At 37.5% G+C, this 24,476-nt stretch overlaps 1 pseudogene; it reads left to right on the top strand.

Annotated features, from left to right (window-relative positions):
* LOC138371004 (serine/Arginine-related protein 53-like) overlaps positions 1–24,476 on the top strand; it is a 47,668-nt pseudogene that overhangs the window by 17,486 nt on the left and 5,706 nt on the right.

A 24,476-nucleotide genomic window follows, 5' to 3' on the forward strand; every position in this document is an offset into this window, starting at 1 on the left:
GGCATGGCTATTCCAAAGGAAACAGAGAGTTAGTATAAATGGGGTTAAGTCAGAGTGGGATATTGTTGTTAGTGGAGTACCTCAGGGCTCTGTCCTGGGACCTCTATTGTTTATAATATATATAAATGATTTAGATTCACGTTTGAGTAGCAACATTTGCAAATTTGCCGATGATACGAAAATCGGTAGGGAAATTATTTCGGAGGAGGACTCATTATCACTTCAAGTTGATCTAGATAGGGTTTTGAAATGGTCAAAGGATTGGCAAATGCAGTTTAACGCTGATAAATGTAAAGTTCTGAGGCTAGGTAATGATGATAGAGTTACAAGATACGAGCTAGATGGTGTTGTTATTGCGAAGTCGGATTGCGAAAGGGATCTGGGAGTTACGATTAGTAGGAATTTAAAACAAAAGGATCAATGCATGAATGTTCGTAATAAGGCGAATAGGACACTGGGATTTATTAATCGAAGCGTTAGTATCAAGACACCTGGTGTGGTTCTTAAGCTATATCTTGCTCTGGTTAGGCCCCATTTAGATTATGCAGTTCAGTTTTGGTCGCCGTATTATAGAATGGATATAAATTCACTTGAACGTGTCCAACATAGGATGACTAAGTTAGTTCCCCAAATTAGAAATCTTTCATATGAAGAAAGATTAACAAAGCTTAAGTTGCATTGACTGGAAAGGCGAAGAGTTAGGGGTGACATGATAGAGGTTTACAAGTGGATGAATAGACATAACAAAGGGGATATTAATAGGGTATTAAAAATATCAACACAAGACAGAACACGAAACAATGGGTATAAATTGGATAAGTTTAGATTTAATAAAGGCTTGGGTAAATACTGGTCCAGTAACAGGGTTGTTGATTTGTGGAACCAACTGCCACGTAACGCGGTGGAGGTGGGGTCCCTCGATTGTTTCAAGCGCGGGTTGGACAAGTATATGAGTGGGATTGGGTGGTTATAGATAGGAGCTGCCTCGTATGGGCCAATAGGCCTTCTGCAGTTACCTTTGTTCTTATGTTCTTTGGTTTGTTCGTTTGTTCGCAAACCTTACCACTATCAACTGCCTCAACTATGCAGGAATAAAATGATAGCAAATTTGTTAAACATGAACGGCCATTTGTAAATCCATGTTGTGACTCGTTTATTAATTTATGTTTTTCAAGATGAAGACGAATGGTATTTGCGATTAACGATTTAATAATGATAAGAGTTACAGGGTACAAGCTAGATGGTGTTGAGATTACGAAATCGAATTGTGAAAGGGAACTGTGAGGTATGATTAGTAAGAATTTAAAACCAAAGGATCAATGCAAGAATGTTCGTAATAATGCAAATAGAACACTGGGATTTATTTATCGACGAGTTGTGATTCACTTGAACGTATCCAGCGAAGGATGGCAAAGTTCATTCCACAAATTAGAAATCTTTCATATAGAGAGAGATTAACATAGCTTAACGTTCATTCACTGGAAACGCGAAGAGTTAGGGGTGACATGATAGAGGTTTACAAGTGGATGAATGGACATAACAAAGTGGATATTAATAGAGTATTAAAAGTATCAACAAAGGACAGAATACGAAACAATGGGTATATACTGAATAAGTTTAGATTTCGGAAAGACCTGGGTAAATACTGGTTCGGTAATAAGATTGTTGATTTGTGGAACCATTTGCCACATGGCGTGGTGGAGGTGGGAGTCCCTTGATTTTTTTAAGCGTGGGTTGGACATGTATATAAGTGGTATTGGGTGGTTATAAATAGAAGCTGCGTAGTATGGGCCAATAGGCCTTCTTAAGTTACCTTTATTCATATGTTGTTATGCTTGACCAATGTCATGGATAGAAAATATACCTTTAATACTTATATTCGAAAACATCGATGTTGCACCCGACAACGCTTAAGTAGCCTTTATGATATTACAAAAATATATATGTATAATTTTTAGGCTTATCTTAACGCGTCTCAAAAAATCAAAGCACTTCCCGAATAACAGTTTAGAGGTGTGGTGTTACAAACTGCACCAACTATCAAGAGGAAGAAGAATTAGTAGTGAGGTGCTGTTATGGTTTATATATGCCCATGCCACCTCTTGGATGGCCATACCTTCAATCATCACTGTTGAGCCACTTCCTTAGAGACATTCCTAGACTAAACATCTTCATTTTATTAGCAACACCGGACTGTCTTATTGGTTAACGCATCCACTCGCACTGCTATTGGATGAAGAAAAACTGTTCATTAATTCGAATAACAAAGGTTTCAGCGGCGTGTCGTGTACTGCGGGAACTGTATGAAGGAGCCATACAGTACGTAAATTAAGAAGAAATCCCCTACAACTGCACGTATAATTGTAGATAATATTGCAAACATGGGCCGTTACTCGATAGATTCAAGCAGTGAGGGGACCAGCAAAAGGAAACGGAGAAATAGGTCTCGGAGTAGCAGCAGTACTAGTTCCAGAAGTCGTCATCGTCACCATAAAAAGTCACGGACACACAGAAGACGTTCCTCTAGTCGGTCATTAAGCCGTTCGCCCAGCCCTCTGTCAGACAGGCGTTCTCGTTGTCCATCGCTCAGCCCTCTGTCAGACAGGCGTTCTCGTTGTCCATCGCCCAGCCCTCTGTCAGACAGGCGTTCTCGTTGTCCATCGCCCAGCCCTCTGTCAAACAGGCGTTCTCGTTGTCCATCGCCCAGCCCTCTGTCAGACAGGTGTTCTCGTTGTCCATCGCCCAGCCCTCTGTCAGACAGGTGTTCTCGTTGTCCATCGCCCAGCCCTCTGTCAGGCGGGCGTTCTCGTTGTCCATCTCCCAGTCCCCTGCCACGCAGGCGTTTTCGTTGTCTATCGCCCAGTCCTCTGCCATGCAGGCGTTCTCGTTGTCTATCGCCCAGTCCTCTGCCATGCAGGCGTTCTTGCTGTTCATCACCTAGTCCTCTGTCACGCAGCCGTTCTCGCTGTCCATCACCCAGTCCTCTGGCACGCAGGCGTTCTCGCTGTTCATCACCCAGTCCTCTGTCAAGCAGGCGTTCTCGTTGTCCATCGCCCAGTCCTCTGCCATGCAGGCGTTCTTGCTGTTCATCACCTAGTCCTCTGTCACGCAGCCGTTCTCGCTGTCCATCACCCAGTCCTCTGGCACGCAGGCGTTCTCGCTGTTCATCACCCAGTCCTCTGTCAAGCAGGTGTTCTCGTTGTCCATCGCCCACTCGGAGGTCCCACTCATCAAGTCGAGATCGAGAGCGCCACAGGCGTCATCGCAGTCCTACTTATTCCCGCTCAAGATCTAGGGACAGATTTAGCCGGAAGCATCAGAGATCCAAGCACAGAGAGCGCAGTTCCAGCTCTGATTCAGATCATAGTGAAAAGTACTCAAAATCATGGTCAGCGAGACGCAGCAGTAGAGCATAAAGGATCAAATAGACAAAGAAAGGAATAAGGAAAAAGAAAAAGTTCTCAGAAAGTCGTCTACAAAGAGACAAGAAATGCCAGTCTCTGAGCATAGAGAGTAGGAGCATATTCACGAGCTGTAGAAGAAATTGGAGATGATGATTTGGTTCAGCAAGCCTTAAAATCTAGCCGTAGTGGGAAAGCTCCCAAGAAACAAGCTGATAGTAAAGATGGAGATGAATCCAACTTTGGGACACTGCTAAGTTGGCTGCAAAGGAATTGCTAGGAAATTTATGCCTTCTAGTGAGGATAGTCTTTCAAGTCCTCACCTGTATCCTCGAGGAAGAGTATCAAAGAGGAAGAGCTTTGGTTGGAGAACCAACATAAATTGACATGGGAGGATGAAGTCTTGTTCTTCAGAGTGCACATATAATTTGTAAAACATTAAGTACTTGTGGAAAGCAGTGCAGTTTTCTTGTGTTAAAATGCGACTTGTCCTGTAAATATGAGTTTTACATAGCAAAGAATTTTGTAGGAATGTAGAATGTTTTTTTCATTCTACATTCATTTAGAATGTTTTATAAAACTATGTTTAGGTCTATAAATCAGGGATTTAATAAATCAAAGATGTGTTATATTGAAAATGTTCCTTATTGACATGTTCTCATTGCTGTGAAATAAAGGTTAGTAAAATATATCAGTTTGTTTTTAATCCTAAGTATTGATGAGTATATAAGAACATGAATCCATGGGAAAGTTATTGATTTTGTGTCCAACCCCCCCAACCCCCCCCGCCCTTAGTCAATGTGGCCTGGTAGTTATAAGATGATTACGAATACAAAGGCTATCAATGATCTATGACAATTGACATGTACATTTCCTCCTAAAATTATTAAACCTTATTCTACAATACATTACACACAGAAATCACAATTGCGTGATGCATCAAATGAACAAATCCACAAGGTCGATGATTCGAACCTGCGTCCGGGAGCATCCCAGACGCTGCCTCAATCGACTGAAGTACGACATGGTCAAGAGTTGAAACCGAAGTTCTACTGAACTTACTGGATCCTGCAGCTACTCCTCTACATACTGTACTGGATGTATAATCTTTTGGCAACATAAAGCACAGTATTTCTTTTATGCATAAACTGTTTACAAAAAAAATGGTTTATGAGCAACATGGAGATCGGCAATTTGACAACTGTCAGTTTGAAGTATTTTAGCACTAAAGTGAAAAATAGTATTCGTGGCTTTAATGAAAATATTGTATCTTTGTTGTTCAGAGCAGCAATTTCAGTCTAAAAATCTTTTAAGGAATAGAAATGAAAGTTTAATGTTACCCCCACACAATACAGTATTGTATAAAACAAAATATATAAGCAAACAGTAAATTCGCAATAATCATTAAAAAAGTCTGCATTTTTTGTTTAAAGAATTCATTTTTATAAAATACTCTACTAGAACTGTCATGAATAGGTTGGTACATGCCTAATAATAAAAATCTTTGGCACATATATGCCTATTCCTCTGTAGCTTAGACCCATGACAAAAAATGTTTAGACCTTTGATTCTTGCCACTCTAAATTAGAATTCTTTTCCAATTGATTACCTTTAATTACATATGAGTCAACAGTTTGAAAAGTAAATATCTTACCGATTTATTTCACTCAAATTGAGCGAAACGACTCGTGTTCCAGGTGACAATATTGGAGACGGCAATTTACAGCATTAAGCATGCTTCCAGTTTTACCTTTACTCGTAATGAGCATAAATATTTCTCATACTTCAGATTCAAAATCTTGTTTGAAATGCTTCATACGAAGCAGTCAATTTATACAGCTCTTTGGAAACAAGAGCTATCTAAAAAACTATCTAAAAGGTTTATTCCAAATGATTTCAATTCAGAGCAAAATGTTCTCTACCATACAGCCTTTTAGATTAAATAATAAAAAAATATATAGAAACTCATAAACGCAGTACATCACCGATGTTACTTGCAAGTGCTTTATTCACCTTCAACATCATAATGACAGTTGAGAGCCATGACCAAAAAGCCGAAGCTCAACCCCCGACAAGTACAACTCTGGGAGCGCACACTGAGAAGAGATCTGGTGTTGCAACACTTGAATAACTGGGACATAATAGTCGACTTCCACGGTCTTCAGGTTACGAATCGACTTTGCGAGATGTAGGATTTTACTGGAAGGGAAAAAATATCAAACTTTCCATTCCGTAACTTTGTAGCTTAACGAAGATTAACTGTTTTTCCAATTTGGTCCCAAGTGTTTAAAAGCATTTTATACACAACTAATACACAAGAGGCTAAGTTCATTTTAGTTATGTCTTCACAACAAAAATAATTAAGCCTATGCTAGGCTACAAAAAAATTAGTTTACAAATTCGTGATAAATGAAACTTTAAATTCAAAAAAATCATAATTTTAAAATGAAAATAGGTGCAGAACTAAGAACTCGGCTCAAAAATCATGCTCAGTCAAATTTCCGACATTTAAGATATTAATGAAAACTGCAGGGGGGGGGGGGGGTAGGTCATGATATGACCCATTGCTGTTTTCAGTAATTGGCATATTTTCGGTAAAAAAAGTGTAAGTTTGAAAGTAAAAACAGGTGCAGAGAGATAGAATTCGGCTCCAAAATCCCGCTTACGAGTCAAATTTCCGACGTTTTAGATATTTTGAAAACTGCAGGGGGGTTTGGGAAAAAATATGACCCATCACCGTTTTCAGTAATTGGAATATTTTCGGTATAAAAAGTCATAATTTGAAAATGTAAATCAGTGTAGAGAGTCAGAATTCGGCACAAAAATCACGCTCAGGAGTCAATTTTCCGACACTTCAGATATTTTGAAAACTGCGGGAAGGAATGTGCAAAGTATGACCAATCGCCGTTTTCTGTAATTGACATATTTTCGATATAAAAATTCGTAATTTGAAACTGAAATTTGGTGCAGAGTCAGAATTCGGCTGAAAAATTACCCTTTAAATTCAAATTTCTGACATTTCACATAATTTGAAAAGTGCAAGGGGGTTTGGGCATAATATGACCCATCGCAGTTTTCAGAAATTTGTATATTTTCAGTATAAAACGTCGTAATTTGAAAATGAAATATGTGCAGAGAGTCAGAATTCGGCTCAAAAATCACGATTAGGAGTCAAATTTTTGACATTTCAGATATTTTGAATACTGCAGGAGGGTTTGGGCAGAATATGACCCATCGTTGTTTTCAGTAATTGACATATTTTCGGTATAAAAAGTAGTAATTTGAAACTGTAATTTGAGGCAGAGTCAGAATTCGGTTCAAGAATCACGCTCAGGATTCCAATTTCCGACATTTCACATATTTTGAAAACTGCAGGGTAGTTTGTGCAAAATATGACCCATCGTTGTTTTCAGTAATTTGCATATTTTCGGTATTAAAAGTCGAAATTTGAAAATTAAAATAGGTGCAGAGGGTCAAAATTTGCCTCAAAAATCACGATTAGGAGTCAAATTTCCGATATTTCAGATATTTTGAAATTTGTTGGGCGGTTTTGGCAAAATATGACCCATCGCCGTTTTTAGTAATTGGCATATTTTCGGTATAAAAATTCATAATTTGAAAATGAAAATAGGTGCAGATCAGAATTCGGCTCAAAAATCACGATTCGAATTTCCAACATTTCAGATATTTTGAAAACTGCAGGGAGGTTTGGCCAAAATATGACCCATCGCCATTTCAGTAATTGACATATGTTCGGTATAAATAGTTCTAATTTGAAACTGAAATTTGGTGTAGAGTCAGAATTCGGCTCAAAAAATCACCAAAATTTAGTCAAATTTCCGATACTTCAGATATTTTGAAAACTGCTGGGGGGGGGGGGCAAAATATGACCCTCTGCCGTTTCCGTAATTGGCACATTTTCGGTATAAAAAGTCATAATATGAAAATGAAATTAGGTGCAGAGAGTCAGAATTTGGCTCAAATATCACACTCAGGAGTCATATTTCCGACATTTCAAAAATTTTGAAAACTGCTGGGGATTTAGGCAAAATATGACCCATAGCCGTTTTCAGTAATTGCTAAACTTTAGGTATAAAAAGTCGTAATTTAAAAATGAAAATAGGTGCAGCGAGTCAGAAATCGGCTCAAAAATCACGCTCAGGAGTCAAATTTCCGACATTTCAGATAATTTGAAAACAACAGAGACCGTTTGGCCAAAACATAACCCATCGCCCATTTCAGTAATTGGCAAACTTTAGATAAAAAAAGTCGTAATTTGAAAATAAAAATAGGTGCATTGAGTCAGAATTCGGCTCAAAAATCACGCTCAGGAGTCAAATTTTCGACATTTCACTGAGGGGGGGGGGGCAAAATGTGACCCAATGCTGTTTTCAGTAATTGCCATATTTTCGGTATAAAAAATCGTAATTTGAAAAGGAAATTAGGTGCAGAGAGTCAGAATTCGGCTCAAAGATCACGCCCAGGAGTCATACTTTCGACATTTCAATTATTATGAAAATTGCAGGGGATTTGGGCAAAATAGGACTCATCACCGTTTTCAGTAATTGGCATATTTTCGGTATAAAAAGTCGTAATTTTAAAATGAAAACAGGTGCACAGATTCGGAGCTCGGCTCAAAAATCATGCTCAGGTCTCAAACTTCCGACATTTCAGATATTTTGAAAATTGCAGAGGGGTTTGAATAAAATATGACCCATCGCCGTTTTCGGTAATTAGCATATTTTTGGCATAACAAAATCATAATATGAAAATGAAAATAGGTGCAGAGTCAGAATTCGGCTCAAAAATCACGCTGATGAGTCAAATTGCCAACATTTCAGATATTTTGAAAACTGCAGGGAGGTTTTGGCAAAATATGCCTCTTCGCAGTTGTCATTAATTGGTATATTTTTGGTATAAAAAGTCGTAATTTGAAACTGAAATTTGGTGCAGAGTGAGAATTCGGCCCAAAAATCATGCTCAGAAGTCAAATTTACCGACATTTATCGTATTTTGAAAACTGCAGGGGGGTTTGGACAAAATATGACCCATTGCCATTTTCTGTAGTTGGCATATTTTCGGTATAAAAAGTCTAAATTTAAAAGTGAAAATAGGTGCAGAGAGTCAGAATTCGGCTCAAAAAAGACGCTCAGGAGTCAAATTTCCGACATTTCAGGTATTTTGATAATTGCAGGAGGGTTTGGGCAAAATATGATCCCATTATTGTTTACAATAATTTGCTTAATTTCGGTATGAAAATTCGAAATTTGAAAATGAAAATAGGCGCAGAGAGTCAGAATTCGCCTCAGAAATCACGCTTAGGAGTCAAATTTCCGACATTTCAGATATTTTGACATCTGCAGGGATGTTTGGGCAAAATATGACTCATCGCTATTTTTAGTAATTGGAGAATTTTCGGTATAAAAAGTCGTAATTTTAAAATGAAAATAGGTGCATAGTTAGAATTCGCCTCAAAAATGGCGCTCAGGATTCAAATTTCTGACATATCGCATATTTTGAAAACGGCCGGGGGGTTTGGGCAAAATATGACCCATCGTTGTTTTCAGTAATTTGCATATTTTCGGTATTAAAACTCGAAATTTGAAAATTAATGTAGGTGCAGAGGATGAGACTTCGGCTCAAAAATTACGCTTAGGAGTCAAATTTCCGATTTTCCAGATATTTGGAAAACTGCAGGGGATTTGTGCAAAATATGACCCATAGCCGTTTTCAGTAATTGGCATATTTTCGGTATAAAAAGTCGTAATTTTAAAATGAAAATATATGCAGAGAGTCAGTACTCGGCTCATAAATCATGCCCAGGTCTCAAATTTCCGACATTTCAGATATTTTGAAAACTGCAGGGGGGGGGGGGTCTGGGCAAAATATGACCCATCGGCCTTTTCAGTAATTGGCGTATTTTCGGAATAAAAAGTCGTAATTTGAAACTGAAATTTGTTGCACAGTCAGAATTCTGCTCAAAAATCACGCTCAGGATTGAAATTTCCGATATTTCTGGAATTTTGATAACTGCAGTGAGAATTTGGGCAAAATATGACCGATCGCAGTTTTCAGTAATTTGCATATTTTCGGTATAAAAAGGCGTAATTTGAAAATGAAAATAGATGCAGACAATCAGAATTCGGCTAAAAAAATCACACTCAGGAGCCAAATATCCGACGTTTGAGATAATTTGAAACTTCAGGGAGGTTTGGGCAAAATAGGACCCATCGCTGTTTTCAGTAATTGGCACATTTTCGATATAAACAGTCTTAATATGAAAATGAAAATAGGTGTAGAGAATCAGAATTTGGCTAAAAAATCACGCTCAGCAGTCAAATTTCCGACATTTCAAATATTATTAAAAATGCAGAGGGGGGGGGGGATGGGGTGTTAGACAAAATATGCCCCATCGCAGTTTTCGGTAATTTGCATATTTTCGGTATAAAAAATCGTAATTTGAAAATGAAATTAGGTGCAGAGAGTCAGAATTCAGATGAAATATAACGCTCAGGAATCATATTTCCGACGTTTGAAATATTTTGAAAACTGCAGGGAATTTGGGCAAAATATGACCCATAGCTGTTTTCAGTAATTGGCATATTTTCAGTATAAAAAGTCGTAATTTTAAAATGAAAATAGGTCCAGACAGTCAGAACTATGCTAAAAAATCACGCTCATGATTTAAATTCCCGACATTTCAGATATTTTGAAAACTGTAGAGGGATTTGTGCAAAATATGACCCATCACTGTTTTCAGTAATTGGCGAATTTTCGGTACAAAAATTCGTAATTTGGAAATGAAAATAGGTGCAGGGAGTCAGAATCGGCTCACAAATCACGCTCAGGGGTAATATTTCCGACATTTCAGGTATTTTGAAAGCTGTAGGGCGGTTGGGCAAAATATTACCAATTGCTGTTTTCAGTAATTGGCACATATTCGGTATAAAAAGTCATAATTTGTAAATGAAAAAAGGTGCAGAGTCAGAATTCGGCTCAAAAATCACGCTGAAAATATAAATTTCTGTCATTTAATATAATTTAAAAACTGCAAGGGGGTTTGGTCAAAATATTACTAATCGCCGATATCAGTAATTGGCATATTTTCGGTATAAAATGTTGTAATTTGAAAATGAAAATAGGTGCAGAGTCAGAATTCGGCTGATAAATCACGCTCAGGAGTCAAATTTCCGACATTTCTGATATTCTGAAAACTGCAGGGGGGAGGGGGGAATGGTCAAAATATGACCAATCGCCGTTTACAGTTATTGGCATATGTTTGGTATAAAAAGTCGTTATTTGAAATTGAAAGAATATGCAAAGAGTTTGAATTCGGCTCAAACATCAAGGTCAGGAATCAAATTTCAGACATTTCATGTATTTTGAAAACTGCATGGGGGTTTGGGAAAAAAATGACCCATTGCCGTTTTCAGTAATTGGCGTATTTTCAGTATAAAAAGTCGTAATTTGAAAATGAAAAAAGGTGCAGAGAGTCCGAATTAAGTTCAAAAATCACGCTTAAAATTCAAATTTCCGACCCTTAATATAATTTAGAAACTGCAAGGGTGTTTGGTCAAAATATTACTACTCGTCGATTTCAGTAATTGGCATATTTTCAGTATAAAAAAAGGAATTTGAAAATGAAAATAGGTGCAAAGAGTCAGAATTGACTCGTAAATCACGCTAAAGAGTTAAATTTCTGTCAATTCAGATATTTTGAGAACTGTAAGGGTGGGGGTCAAAATATGACCAATCGCTGTTTCCAGTAATTGGCATATTTTCGGTATAAAAAGTCGTAATTTGAAAATGAAAATAGATGCAAAGAGTCAGAATTCGGCACAAACATTAAGGTCAGGAGTCAAGTTTTCGACATTTCATATATTTTGAAAACTGCATGGGGGTTTGGGAAAAACCTGACCCATCGCTGTTTTCGGTAATTGGCGTATATTCGGTATAAAAACTCGTATATATAAAAATGAAAATAGGTGCAGAGAGTCAGAATTCAGCTAAAAAATCACGCTAAAATTTTAATTTCTGACAATAATATAATATGAAAACTGCAAGGGGGTTTGGTCAAAATATTACTAATCGCCGATTTGAGTAAAAACATATTTTCGGTATAAAATGTTGTAATTTGAAAATGAAAATAGGTGCAGAGAGTCAGAATTCAGCTAAAAAATCACGCTAAAATTTTAATTTCTGACAATAATATAATATGAAAACTGCAAGGGGGTTTGGTCAAAATATTACTAATCGCCGATTTGAGTAAAGACATATTTTCGGTATAAAATGTTGTAATTTGAAAATGAAAATAGGTGCAGAAAGACAGAATTCAGCTAAAAAATCACGCTCAGGAGTCAAATTTCCGACATTTCAGATATTCTGAAAACTGCAGGGGGAAGGGTCAAAATATGAACTATCGCCGTTTTCAGTAATTGGTATATTTTCGGTATAAAATTCGTAATTTGAAAATGAAAATATATGCTAAGAGTCAGAATTCGGTTCAAACATCAAGGTCAGGAGTCAAATTTCCGACATTTCTTGTATTTTGTAAACTGCATGGGGGTTTGGGAAAAACCTGACCCATCGCCGTGTTCAGTAATTGGCGTATTTTCGGTATAAAAACTCTTAATATGAAAATGAAAACAGGTGCACAGAGAGAGAATTTGGCTCAAAAATCATGCTGAAAATTAAAATTTCTGACATTTAATATAATTTGAAAACTGCAAGGGGGTTTGGTCAAAAAATTACTAATCGCCGATTTCAATATTTGGCATATTTTCGGTATAAAATGTCGTAATTTGAAAATGAAAATAGGTGCAGAGAGTCAGAATTCGTCACAAAAATCACGTTCAGGAGTAAAATTTTCGACTTATCAGATATTTTGAAAACTGTTGAGGGATTCTTCTTTCTAAGTTTTTTGTTTCTAAGTTTCGTTTTTTTCTAAGATTTCGATTTGTTTTTACTTTTTATTGTATTATTTTGTGTGAAATTGTGTTTGAATGGAACTGTGTTGTTTACCATACCGGTTATTTCGTAGGTATAAGTATAGATGCCACACCTCTGACTGGTAAAAATATGCTTTTCTTGACAAACAGCGCCATCTGTTGCATGCAGGAGCAATGCACATGCTATGCAAAATATGTTACAATTCCATTTCAATGTTTCTGATTGCATTGATAAATTGAATTATCATAGATTTTGGATTTATTTTCATTTTGATATAATTATTTTGTGCCAATTGCGTTGGAATTCAGCTGTGTTGTTTGCCATACATTTTGTCATTTCGTCATTTCGTGAGTTTAGTTTATTTTTTTGTCAAATTTTCATTTAATTTTTTAACTGTTTTTCTCATACTTCAGTGATGGGAACATCAGATCTCTTGATGTTCCCAATTTTCTGATGGGATCATCAGACCATTTGGAAAGGCACAAGGCACAAACCATTCCTGGTTTGTGCCTCGGAGAGGCTACGGGATCCAGTAAGTTCAGTAGAACTTCGGTTTCAACCATTTTACCTTGTCGTAGCTCAGTCGATTAAGGCAGTGTCTTGGGATGCTCCCGGGCGCATATTCGAATCCACGTCACGACCCTTGTTGATTTGTTCATTTCGGAAGGCATCGGACGAGGGATGTGTGGAATGTTGGGGATGACGAGGGGACGGAAGTGAGAGATGGTGGGGAGGATGAGGGGACAAGAGAAGGGGGTAATGGTGGGGAAGGACGAAGGGACGGGGGAGTTTGGGATGGTGGGGACGAGGGGATGTGGGAATGGAGAATGGTGGGGAGGACAAAGGGACAGGGGAGTGGGGCATGGTGGGAAGGAAGAGGGGATGGTGGAGTGGGGAATTGTGGGGAGGACGAGGGGACGGTAGAATTTAGAATAATTGGGAAGCCGAGGACACCGGTGAGGAGAGAATGGTGGGGAGGACTGGGGAACAAAGAAGGTTGCTGTGGCTCAACAACGCACATACGTTGCTCAGCCAGAGCAACACGTGGCCGGGTAATGCTAGTTTGAAAATAAAAATAGGTGCAAAGACTCAGAATTCGGTTCAAAAATCAAGCTCAGGAGTCAAATTTCGAACATTTCAGATATTTTGAAAATTGCAGGGGGGGGGGGCAAAACATGAACATAGCCGTTTTAAGTAATTTGCATATTTTCGGTATAAGACTTCGTAATATGAAATTGAAAATAGGTGCAGAGAGCCAGAATTCGCCTCAAAAATCACGCACAGGAGTCAAATTTCCGACATTTAATATATTTTGAAAATTGCTGTGGGGGGGGGGGGGGGGGTTGCTCAAAATATGACTAATCCGAGATATCAGTAATTGACATATTTTCGTTATAAAATGCCGTAATTTGAAAATGAAATAAGGTGTAGAGAGTCAGAATTCGGTTCAAAAGTCACGCTCAGGAGTCAAATTTCCGACATTTCAGATATCTTAAAAACTGCAGAGGGGGAAGTGGTGGCAAAACATAAACCATAGTCTTTTTCAGTAATTGGCATATTCTCGGTATAAAAAGTCGTAATATAAAAATTGAAAATAGGTGCAGAGAGTCAGAATTTGGCTAAAAAATTACGCTAAGGAGTCGAATTTCCGACATTCCAGATATTTTTAAAATTGCCAGAGGGTTCACGCAAAACATAACCCATCGCTGTTTTCAGTAATTGGCAATATTTAGGTATAAAAAGTTGTAATTTGAAAATTAAAATAGGTGCAGAGAGTCAGTATTTGGCTCAGAAATCACGCTCAGGAGTTAAATTTTCAACATTTCAGATATTTCGAAAACTACTGGGGGTGTTGGGAAAAACATGATCCATCGGAGTTTTCAATAATAAGCATATTTTCGGTATAGAAAGTCGTTATGTAAAAATGAAAATAGGTTTAGAGAAACAGAATTCGGCTCAAAAATCACGCTCAGGAGTAAAATTTCCGACATTTCATATATTTTGGAAACTGTTAGGGGGCTTGTACCCAATATGACCCATCGCCTTTTTCAGTAATTGGCATATTTTCGTTATAAAAAGTCGTAATTAAAAAATGAAAATAGGGGCAGAGATTTAGAATTCGGCTAAAAAATCACGCTCAGGAGTAAAATTTTAGACATTTCAGGTATTTTGAAAACTGTAGGGGAGGGGGGTGGCCAAAACGTGATACATCACCTTTTTCAGTAATTGGGATATTTTTTATATAAAAACTCGTAATTTGAAAATGAAAATAGGTGCAGAGAGTCAAAATTTGGCTCAAATATCAAGCTCAGGAGTCAAATTTACGAAATTTCAGATATTTTGTAAACTACAGTGGGGTGGTTGTTTGGGCAAAATATGACCCATCGCCGTTTTCAGTAACTGGCATATTTTTGGTATAAAAAGTCGTAACTTGAAAATTAAAATAGGTGAACAGAGTCAGAATTCGGCTTAAAAATAACGCTCAGGAGTCGAATTTCCGACATTCCAGATTTTTTAAAACTGCAGGGGGGGGTTTGGGCAAAATATGACCCATCGCTGTTTTCAGTAATTGGCATATATTAGGTAAAAAAAAAGTAGTAATTTGAAAATGAAAATAGGTGTAGAGAGTCAGAATTCAGTTTAAAAATTCACTTTCAGGAGTCAAATTTCCAACATTTCAGATGTTTTGAAAACTGCTGGGTAGGGGGGGGTGCAAAATATGACCCATAGCCTTTTTTAGTAATTGGCAAATTTTCGGTATAAAAAGTCGTAATTTGAAACTGCAAATAGGTGTAGAGAGTCAGAATTCGGCTCAAAAATCACGCTCAGGAATCATATTCCGGACATTTCAGATATTTTGAAAACTGCAGGGGGGATTTGGGCAAAATATGACCCATCACCGTTTTCAGTAATTGCCATATTTTTGGCATAAAAAGTCGTAATTTGAAAATGAAAGTAGGTCAGTATATTTGGCTCAAAAAATCATGCTCAGGATTTAAATTCCGGACGTTTTAGATATTTTTACAATTGCAGGAAGCGTTTGGTCAAAATATGACCTATGAATATTTTCAGTAATTTGCATATTTTCGGTACTAAATATCATAATTTGAAAATGAAAATAGATGCAAAGAGTCAGAATTCGGCTTAAAAATCACGCTCAGGAGTCGAATTTCCAACATTCTAGATATTTTGAAAACTGCCGGGGGGTTGGGCAAAATATGAACCATTGCTGTTTTTAGTAATTGGCATATATTAGGTAAAAAAATTCGTAATTTGAAAATGAAAATTGGTGCAGAGAGTCAGTATTCAGATCAAAAAACACGCTCAGGAGTCAAATTTCCGACATTTCAGATATTTTGAAAACTGCAGGTGGGTTTGGGCAAAATATGACCTATTCCCGTTTTCAATAATTGGTATATTTTCGGTATAAAAAGTCGTAATTTGAAAACGAAAGTAGGTGCAGAGAGACAGAATTCGGCTGACAAATCATGTTCAAGAGTCAAATTTCCAACATTTTAAAACTTTTGATAACTGCAGAGGGGTTTGGGAAAAATGTGACTCATCGTTGTTTTCAGTAATTTGAATATTTTCGGTATAGATATTCGTAATTTGAAAATTAAAAATGATGCAGAGAGTCAGAATTGGGCTAAAAAATAACGCTCAGGTGTCATATTTACGACATTTCATTGTATTTAGGAAACTTCAGGGGGGTTTTGGTAAAATATGACACATCGCCGTTTTAGGTAATTGGCATATTTTCGGTATAAAAATTCGTAATTTGAAAAAGAAAACTGTGCAGAGAATCAGAATTCGGCTCAAAAATCACGCTCGTGAGTCAAATTTCCGACATTCCAGAGATTTTGAAAACTGCAGGGTGGGGGGGGGGGCAAAATCAGACCCACTGTCCTTTTCAGTAATTGCCATATTTTCGTTATAAAAAGTCGTAATTTGAAAATTAAAAAATGGTGTAGAGTCAAAATTGGTCTCAAAAATCACGCTCAGGAGTCAAATTTCCGACATTTCAGATATTTTGAAAACTACAGGGGGATGGGGTGGGTTTAACCAAAAGATGACCCGTCGCCGTTTTCAGTAATTGGCATATTTTCAGAAAAATCGTCGTAATTTGAAAATGAAAATTTGTGCAGAGAGTCAGAATTCAGCTTAAAAAATCACTCTCAGGAGTAAAATTTCCAACATTTCAGATATTTTGAAAACTGTTGAGTAGGGGGGGTGGTGCAAAATATGACCCATAGCCTTTTTTAGTAATTGGCAAATTTTCGGTATAAAAAGTCGTAATTTGAAAATGAAAAAAGGAGCAGAGTCAAAATTCGGCTCAAAATTCACACAAAGGGGTCAAATTTCCGACATTATAGATATTTTGAAAACTGCAGAGGGGAGGGGTGGGTTTAAGCATAAAATGACTTATCGCCGTTTTCAGTAATTGTATAATCGTATAATTTCGTATAATTCAACACGTTCAAGTGAATTTATATCCATTCTATAATAAGGTGACCAAAACTGAACTGCATTATCTAAATGGGGCCTAACCAGAGCAAGATATAGCTTAAGAACCACACCAGGTGTCTTGTTACTAACGCTTCAATTAATAAATCCCAGTGTCCTATTCGCCTTATTACGAACATTCATGCATTGATCCTTTTGTTTTAAATTCTTATTAATCATAACTCCCAGATCCCTTTCGCAATCCGACTTCGCAATCTCAACACCATCTAGCTAGTATCTTGTAACTCTACCATCATTACCTAGCCTCAGAACTTTACATTTATCAGCATTAAACTGCATTTGCCAATCCTTTGACCATTTCAAAACCCTATCTAGATCAACTTGTAGTGATAGTGAGTCCTCCTCCGAATTAATTTCCCTACCGATTTTCGTATCATCGGCAAATTTGCAAATGTTGCTACTCAAACCTGAATCTAAATCATTTATATATATTATAAACAACAGAGGTCCCAGGACAGAGCCCTGAGGTACTCCACTAACAACATTATCCTACTCTGACTTAACCCCATTTATACTAACTCTCTGTTTCCTTTGGAATAGCCATGCCCTAATCCAAGTTAATATAGCACCCCCAATACTATGAGCTTCTATTTTTTTAATTAGTCTTTCATGTGGCACTGTATCAAAAGCTTTGCTAAAGTCAAGCTACTTTATCATCACAATCCTTACCACTATCAACTGCCTCAACTATGCTGGAATAAAAAGTTAGCAAATTTGTTAAACATGAACTGCCATTTATAAAACCATGTTGCGACTCATTTATTAATTTATGTTTTTCAATATGGAGACGAATTGTATTTGCAATTATTGATTCAAGTAACTTTCCCACAATAGACGTTAGGCTAATTGACCGATAGTTTGACGCAAGTGATCTATCTCCTTTTTTAAAAATTGGTACCACATAAGAACATAAGAACAAAGGCAACTGCAGAAGGCCTGTTGGCCCATACGAGGCAGCTCCTATTTATAACCACCCAATCCCACTCATATACATGTCCAACCCATGCTTGAAACAATCGAGGGACCCCACCTCCACAATGTTACGCGGCAATTGGTTCCACAAATCAACAACCCTGTTACTGAACCAGTATTTACCCAAGTCTTTCCTAAATCTAAACTTATCCAATTTATACCCATTGTTTCGTGTTCTGTCTAGTGTTGATACTTTTAATACCCTATTAATATCCCCTTTGTTATGTCCATTCACCCACTTGTAAACCTCTATCATGTCACCCCTAACTCTTCGCCTTTCCAGGGAATGTCACTTAAGCTTTGTCAATCTTTCTTCATATGAAAGATTTCTAATTTGGGGAATTAACTTAGTCATCCTACGCTGGACACGTTCAAGTGAATTTATATCCATTCCATTATATGGCGACCAAAACTTAACTGCATAATCTAAATGGGGCCTAACTAGAGCAAGATATAGCTTGAGAACCACACCAGGTGTCTTGTTACTAACGCTTCGATTAATAAATCCAAGTGTCCGATTTGCCTTATTACGAATATTTATGCATTGATCCTTTTGTTTTAAATTCTTACTAATCATAACTCCCAGATCCCTTTCGCAATTCGACTTCGCAATCTCAACACCATCTAGCTCGTATCTTGTAACCCTATCATCATTACCTAACCTCAGAACTTTACATTTATCAGCATTAAACTGCATCTGCCAATCCTTCGACCATTTCAAAACCCTATCTAGATCAACTTGAAGTGATAGTGAGTCCTCCTCCGAATTAATTTCCCTACCGATTTTCGTATCATCGGCAAATTTGCAAATGTTGCTACTCAAACCTGAATCTAAATCATTTATATATATTATAAACAACAGAGGTCCCAGGACAGAGCCCTGAGGCACCCCACTTACAACATTTTCCCACACTGACTTGACTCCATTTATACTAACTCTCTGTTTCCTTTGGTGTAGCCATGCCCTAATCCAGCTTAATATAGCACCCCCAATACCATGAGACTCTAACTTTTTAATCAGTCTTTCATGTGGCACTGTATCAAAAGCTTTGCTAAAGTCAAGGTACACAACATCGCAATCCTTACCACTATCTACTGCCTCAACAATGCTAGAATAAAAAGATAGCAAATTTGTTAAACATGAACGGCCATTTATAAAACCATGTTACGACTCAATTATTAATTTATGTTTTTCAAGATGAAGACGAATTTTATTTGCTATTATAGATTCGAGTAACTTTCCCACAATAGACGTTAGGCTAATTGGTCGATAGTTAGACGAAAGTGATCAATCTCCTTTCTTAAAAACTGGTATCACATTAGATACCTTCCATGACTCTGGCGCTCTGCCTGACTCTATTGCTTTAATAAATATGGTAGACAGTGGCTCGGAAAGCTCCTCTTTGCATTCTTTTAGCACCCTGGCAAACACTTCATCCGGCCCGGGGGATTTGTTTGATATTAGTTTTTCTAATTGTTTAATTACATCCTCCCTGGTAACTGCTAAACTAGTCAACCTTTCCTCATCCCCACCCACATAGACTTGTTCCGCTGAAGGCATATTGTTAAGTTCTTCTTTAGTAAATACAGATATAAAATATTTGTTAAAAGTACTACTCATCTCCTTGTCATTATCCGTTATTTGACCTGTCTCAGATTTTTAATGGACCTATCCTTTCCCTAGTCTCAGTTCGATATAACTAAAAAAAAACTTAAGGATTTGACTTTGCTTGCTCTGCTATGCGAACTTCATAGTTTCTTTTTGCTTTCCTAATCTCTTTTTTAACATTTCTAACCAGTTGTATGAATTCCTGTTCTAACCTGACTTCCCCATTCTTAATCCTTTTGTACCAAGCTCTCTTTTTACCTATAAGATTCTTTAAATTATTTGTTATCCACTTTGAGTCATTAGTATTCGACCTATTCAATTTGTATGGTATACTACGTTCCTGTGCTTTGTTTAGAATATTCTTAAATAAGTTATATATTAAATCCACATCGAAATCCCCTTTTACGTCACCTATCGCTGGGTTCATGTCTTGCTCTAAGACCGGCCCACACCCCATACCCAAGAGTTTCCAATCTATTTGACCCAAAAAATTTCATAGGCTATTAAAATCAGCTTTTCGAAAATCTGGCACTTTAACAGAATTTTCTCCTACAGGTCTATTCCATTCTATGCTAAATCTGATTTCTTTGCGATCACTGTTCCCTAGCTCACTCCCTATTTCGATGTCATTAATTTGTGTTTCCCTGTTAGTTAACACTAAATCTAAAATATTATTTTCCCGCGTTGGTTCCTTAATGTGTTGCTTAAGAAAGCAATCGTCAATTAATTCTAGAAAATCTTCTGCTTCACTATTCCCTGTTTTGTTCACCCAGTTTATTCAACTAAAATTAAAGTCACCCATGACATAAATACTGTTAGATCTAGAGGCTCTAGATATTTCATTCAATAGATGCTTTGCTTCCATTCTGTCTAAATTTGGTGGCCTATATATAACCTCCTATTATAATATTATTTGCTTTTTCGTTTAATTCTATCCAAATAGTTTCTGTGTGTGGCTCAGTTTTGATTCCCTCTTTGAGACTACATTTCAAATTGTCCCTAACATATATGGCTACTCCCCCTCCTCGTCTAATATATCTATCTGTGTGAAATAGTTTAAATCCATTTATCTGATATTCAGCTAATAGTTCTCTATTTTCTACGTTCATCCACGTTTCGGTAAGTGCAATAATATCTATTTTTTCTGTGCAGACAAGAGCATTTAATTCATTAATTTTATTTCTTAGACTTCTACTGTTAGTGTAATATATCCTAAGTGAATTGTTATTTTGAGGCCCTTTTCTTTCCCTGATCATTTTGCCAATTCTTTTCTCCCACGAACACATACTTTTATTACCTCCTTCCTCCAAATCAATTCCCATACCACTATCTACTAACAGTTTAAACCCAAACAAACCGATGTTGTATACCTTGACTTTAGCAAAGCTTTTGATACAGTGCCACATGAAAGACTGATTAAAAAAATAGAGTCTCATGGTATTGGGGGTGCTATATTAAGCTGGATTAGGGCATGGCTATACCAAAGGAAACAGAGAGTTAGTATAAATGGAATCAAGTCAGAGTGGGAAAATGTTGTAAGTGGAGTGCCTCAAGGCTCTGTCCTGGGACCTCTGTTGTTTATAATATATATAAATGATTTAGATTCAGGTTTGAGTAGCAACATTTGCAAATTTGCCGATGATACGAAAATCGGTAGGGAAATTAATTCGGAGGAGGACTCACTATCACTTCAAGTTGATCTAGATAGGGTTTTGAAATGGTCAAAGGATTGGCAGATGCAGTTTAATGCTGATAAATGTAAAGTTCTGAGGTTAGGTAATGATGATAGAGTTACAAGATACGAGCTAGATGGTGTTGTGATTGCGAAGTCGGATTGCGAAAGGGATCTGGGAGTTATGATTAGTAAGAATTTAAAACAAAAGGATCAATGCATAAATGTTCGTAATAAGGCAAATCGGACACTTGGATTTATTAATCGCAGCGTTAGTAACAAGACACCTGGTGTGGTTCTCAAGCTATATCTTGCTCTAGTTAGGCCCCATTTAGATTATGCAGTTCAGTTTTGGTCGCCATATTATAGAATGGATATAAATTCACTTGAACGTGTCCAGCGTAGGATGACTAAGTTAATTCCCCAAATTAGAAATCTTTCATATGAAGAAAGATTAACAAAGCTTAAGTTGCATTCACTGGAAAGGCGAAGAGTTAGGGGTGACATGATAGAGGTTTACAAGTGGATGAATGGACATAACCGGGGGGATATTAATAGGGTATTAAAAGTATCAACACAGGACAGAACACGAAACAATGGGTATAAATTGGATAAGTTTAGATTTAGGAAAGACTTGGGTAAATACTGGTTCAGTAACAGGGTTGTTGATTTGTGGAACCAATTGCCGCGTAACATTGTGGAGGTGGGGTCCCTCGATTGTTTCAAGCACGGGTTGGACAAGTATATGAGTGGGATTGGGTGGTTATAGAATAGAAGCTGCCTCGTATGGGCCAACAGGCCTTCTGCAGTTGCCTTTGTTCTTATGTTCTTATGTTCTTAAACACTTCTAACCACTGGTTCCAACGAGTTCGCAACAGCAACAACCCCAGCCCTCGATAGATGCACCCCATCACGAGCATACATTTCATTTCTTCCATAGAAGCGTTCCCAGTTGTCTATGAAAGATATTGCATTTGATTTGCAATATCTTTCCAGCCGGCAATTGACACCAAGTGCCCTCGACATCCATTCATTTCCCACTCCCTTTCTTGGAAGAATGCCACATAGTATCAGGATTCCTCCCTTGCTCCTAAATAATTCAATGGATGTCCTAAATCTCTGTATTAGTTCCTCACTCCTAACTCGCCCAACTTCATTACCCCCTGCACTAATACAAATAATGGGTTTGTTCCCAATTCCCGTCATAATATCATTCATGTTTTCAACAATATCTCCAATTCCAGCTCCTGGATAGCAAACCCTTAATCTGTTCCTCCAATCTCTGGCACAAAACGTTCTGTCTAAATACCTAACCTGGGAATCTCCCACCACCAAAATTCGCTTCCGTACCGCCCTAACTTTCTGAGCAGCCTGAGGGGCCTGCGCTCCGCCGTTCCTCGTTGATTTCCTCGCTGCAGGAGCACCACAGCACTCGTCCTCCAACACGGCAAATGAATTTGCCGTCCTTAGGGCGTCTGTAGGCGGCCTTGTCAAGGTCTTCTTGAGACCCCTGTCTTTCACTACTCTCCACGATAAGGTCTCGTCAACACTGGTCTCCTCCTTCGTTTCCTCTCGAAGTCTCAGCTGTCGTACCTCCTCCCGCAGGGAATCCATCTCTGCTCCCAGAGCTCCAACCAAACTCACCAAATCATTTACTAATCCTTCCATTATTGCAATAATAATGTTACTCCAGAGCTCCAGCTAACACAACCTCTCACTGTGACAGCACCTGACTGATTCAAATAGTTTGACGCAAGAGATCTATCTCCTTTCTTAAAAATTGGTACAACATTAGCTACCTTCCATGACTCTGGCACTCTGCCTGACTCTATTGATTTAATAAATACGGTAGACAGTGGCTCGGAAAGCTCCTCTTTGCATTCTTTAAGCACCCTGGCAAACAATTCATCCGGCTCTGGGGCTTTGTTTGGTTTTAGTTTTTCTAATTGTTTAATTACATCCTCCCTGGTAACTGCTAAACTAGTCAACCTGTCCTCATCCCCACCCACATAGACTTGTTTAGCTGAAGGCATATTGTTAAGTTCTTCTTTAGTAAATACAGATATAAAATATTTGTTAAAAATACTACTCATCTCCTTGTCATTATCCGTTATTCGACCTGTCTCAGATTTTAATGGACCTATCCTTTCCCTAGTCTTAGTTCGATATAACTGAACAAAAACCTTTAGGATTTGACTTTGCTTGCTCTGCTATGCGAACTTCAGTTTCTTTTTGCTTTCCTAATCTCTTTTTAAACATTTCTATCCAGTTGTATGAATTAAAAACTGAGAGAGGTCAAATAACAGATAGTGATGAAGAGATGAGTAGTATTTTTAATAAATATTTTGTATCTGTATTTACTGAAGAGGAACTTAACAATATGCCTTCAGCTGAACAAGTCTATGTGGGGTGGGGATGAGGACAGGTTGACAAGTTTAGCAGTTACCAGGGAGGATGTTCTTAAACAAATAGAAAAACTCAAACCAAACAAATCCCCAGGGCCGGATGAAGTGATTGCCAGGGTGCTTAAAGAATGCAAAGAGGAGCTTTGTGACCCAATGTCAACCATATTTAATAAATCAATAGAGTCAGGCAGAGTGCCAGAGTTTTGGAAAGTTGCTAATGTGATACCAGTTTTTAAGAAAGGAGATAGATCACTTGCGTCTAACTATCGACCAATTAGCCTAACGTCTATTGTGGGAAAGTTACTCGAATCTATAATAGCAAATAAAATTCGTCTTCATCTTGAAAAACATAAATTAATAATTGAGTCGTAACATGGTTTTATATATGGCCGTTCATGTTTAACAAATTTCTTATCATTTTATTCTAGCATTGTTGAGGCAGTTGATAGTGGTAAGGATTGCGATGTTGTGTACCTTGACTTTAGCAAAGCTTTTGATAAAGTGCCATATGAATAAAAGGGAAATGATTCCAAGAAAGGGAGTGGGAAATGAATGGATGTCGAGGGCACTTGGTGTCAATTGCCGGCTGGAAAAGATATTGCAAATCAAATGCAATATCTTTCATAGACAACTGGGAACACTTCTATGGAAGAAATTAAATGTATGCTCGTGATGGGGTGCATCTATCGAGAGCTGGGGTTGTTGCTGTTGCGAACTCGTTGGAAGAAGTGGTTAGAGGTGTTTGTTTGGGTTTAAACTGTTAGTAAATAGCGGTATGGGAATTTATTTGGAGGAAGGAGGTAATAAAAGTATGTGTTTGTGGGAGAAAGGAATTGGCAAAATGATCAGGGAAAGAGAAAGGCCTCAAAATAACAATTCACTTAGGGTATATTACACTAACAGTAGAAGTCTAAGAAATAAAATTAACGAATTAAATGCTCTTG

This window comes from Procambarus clarkii, chromosome 34 (genome assembly GCF_040958095.1).
Source record: "Procambarus clarkii isolate CNS0578487 chromosome 34, FALCON_Pclarkii_2.0, whole genome shotgun sequence".
Taxonomy (NCBI): domain Eukaryota; kingdom Metazoa; phylum Arthropoda; class Malacostraca; order Decapoda; family Cambaridae; genus Procambarus; species Procambarus clarkii.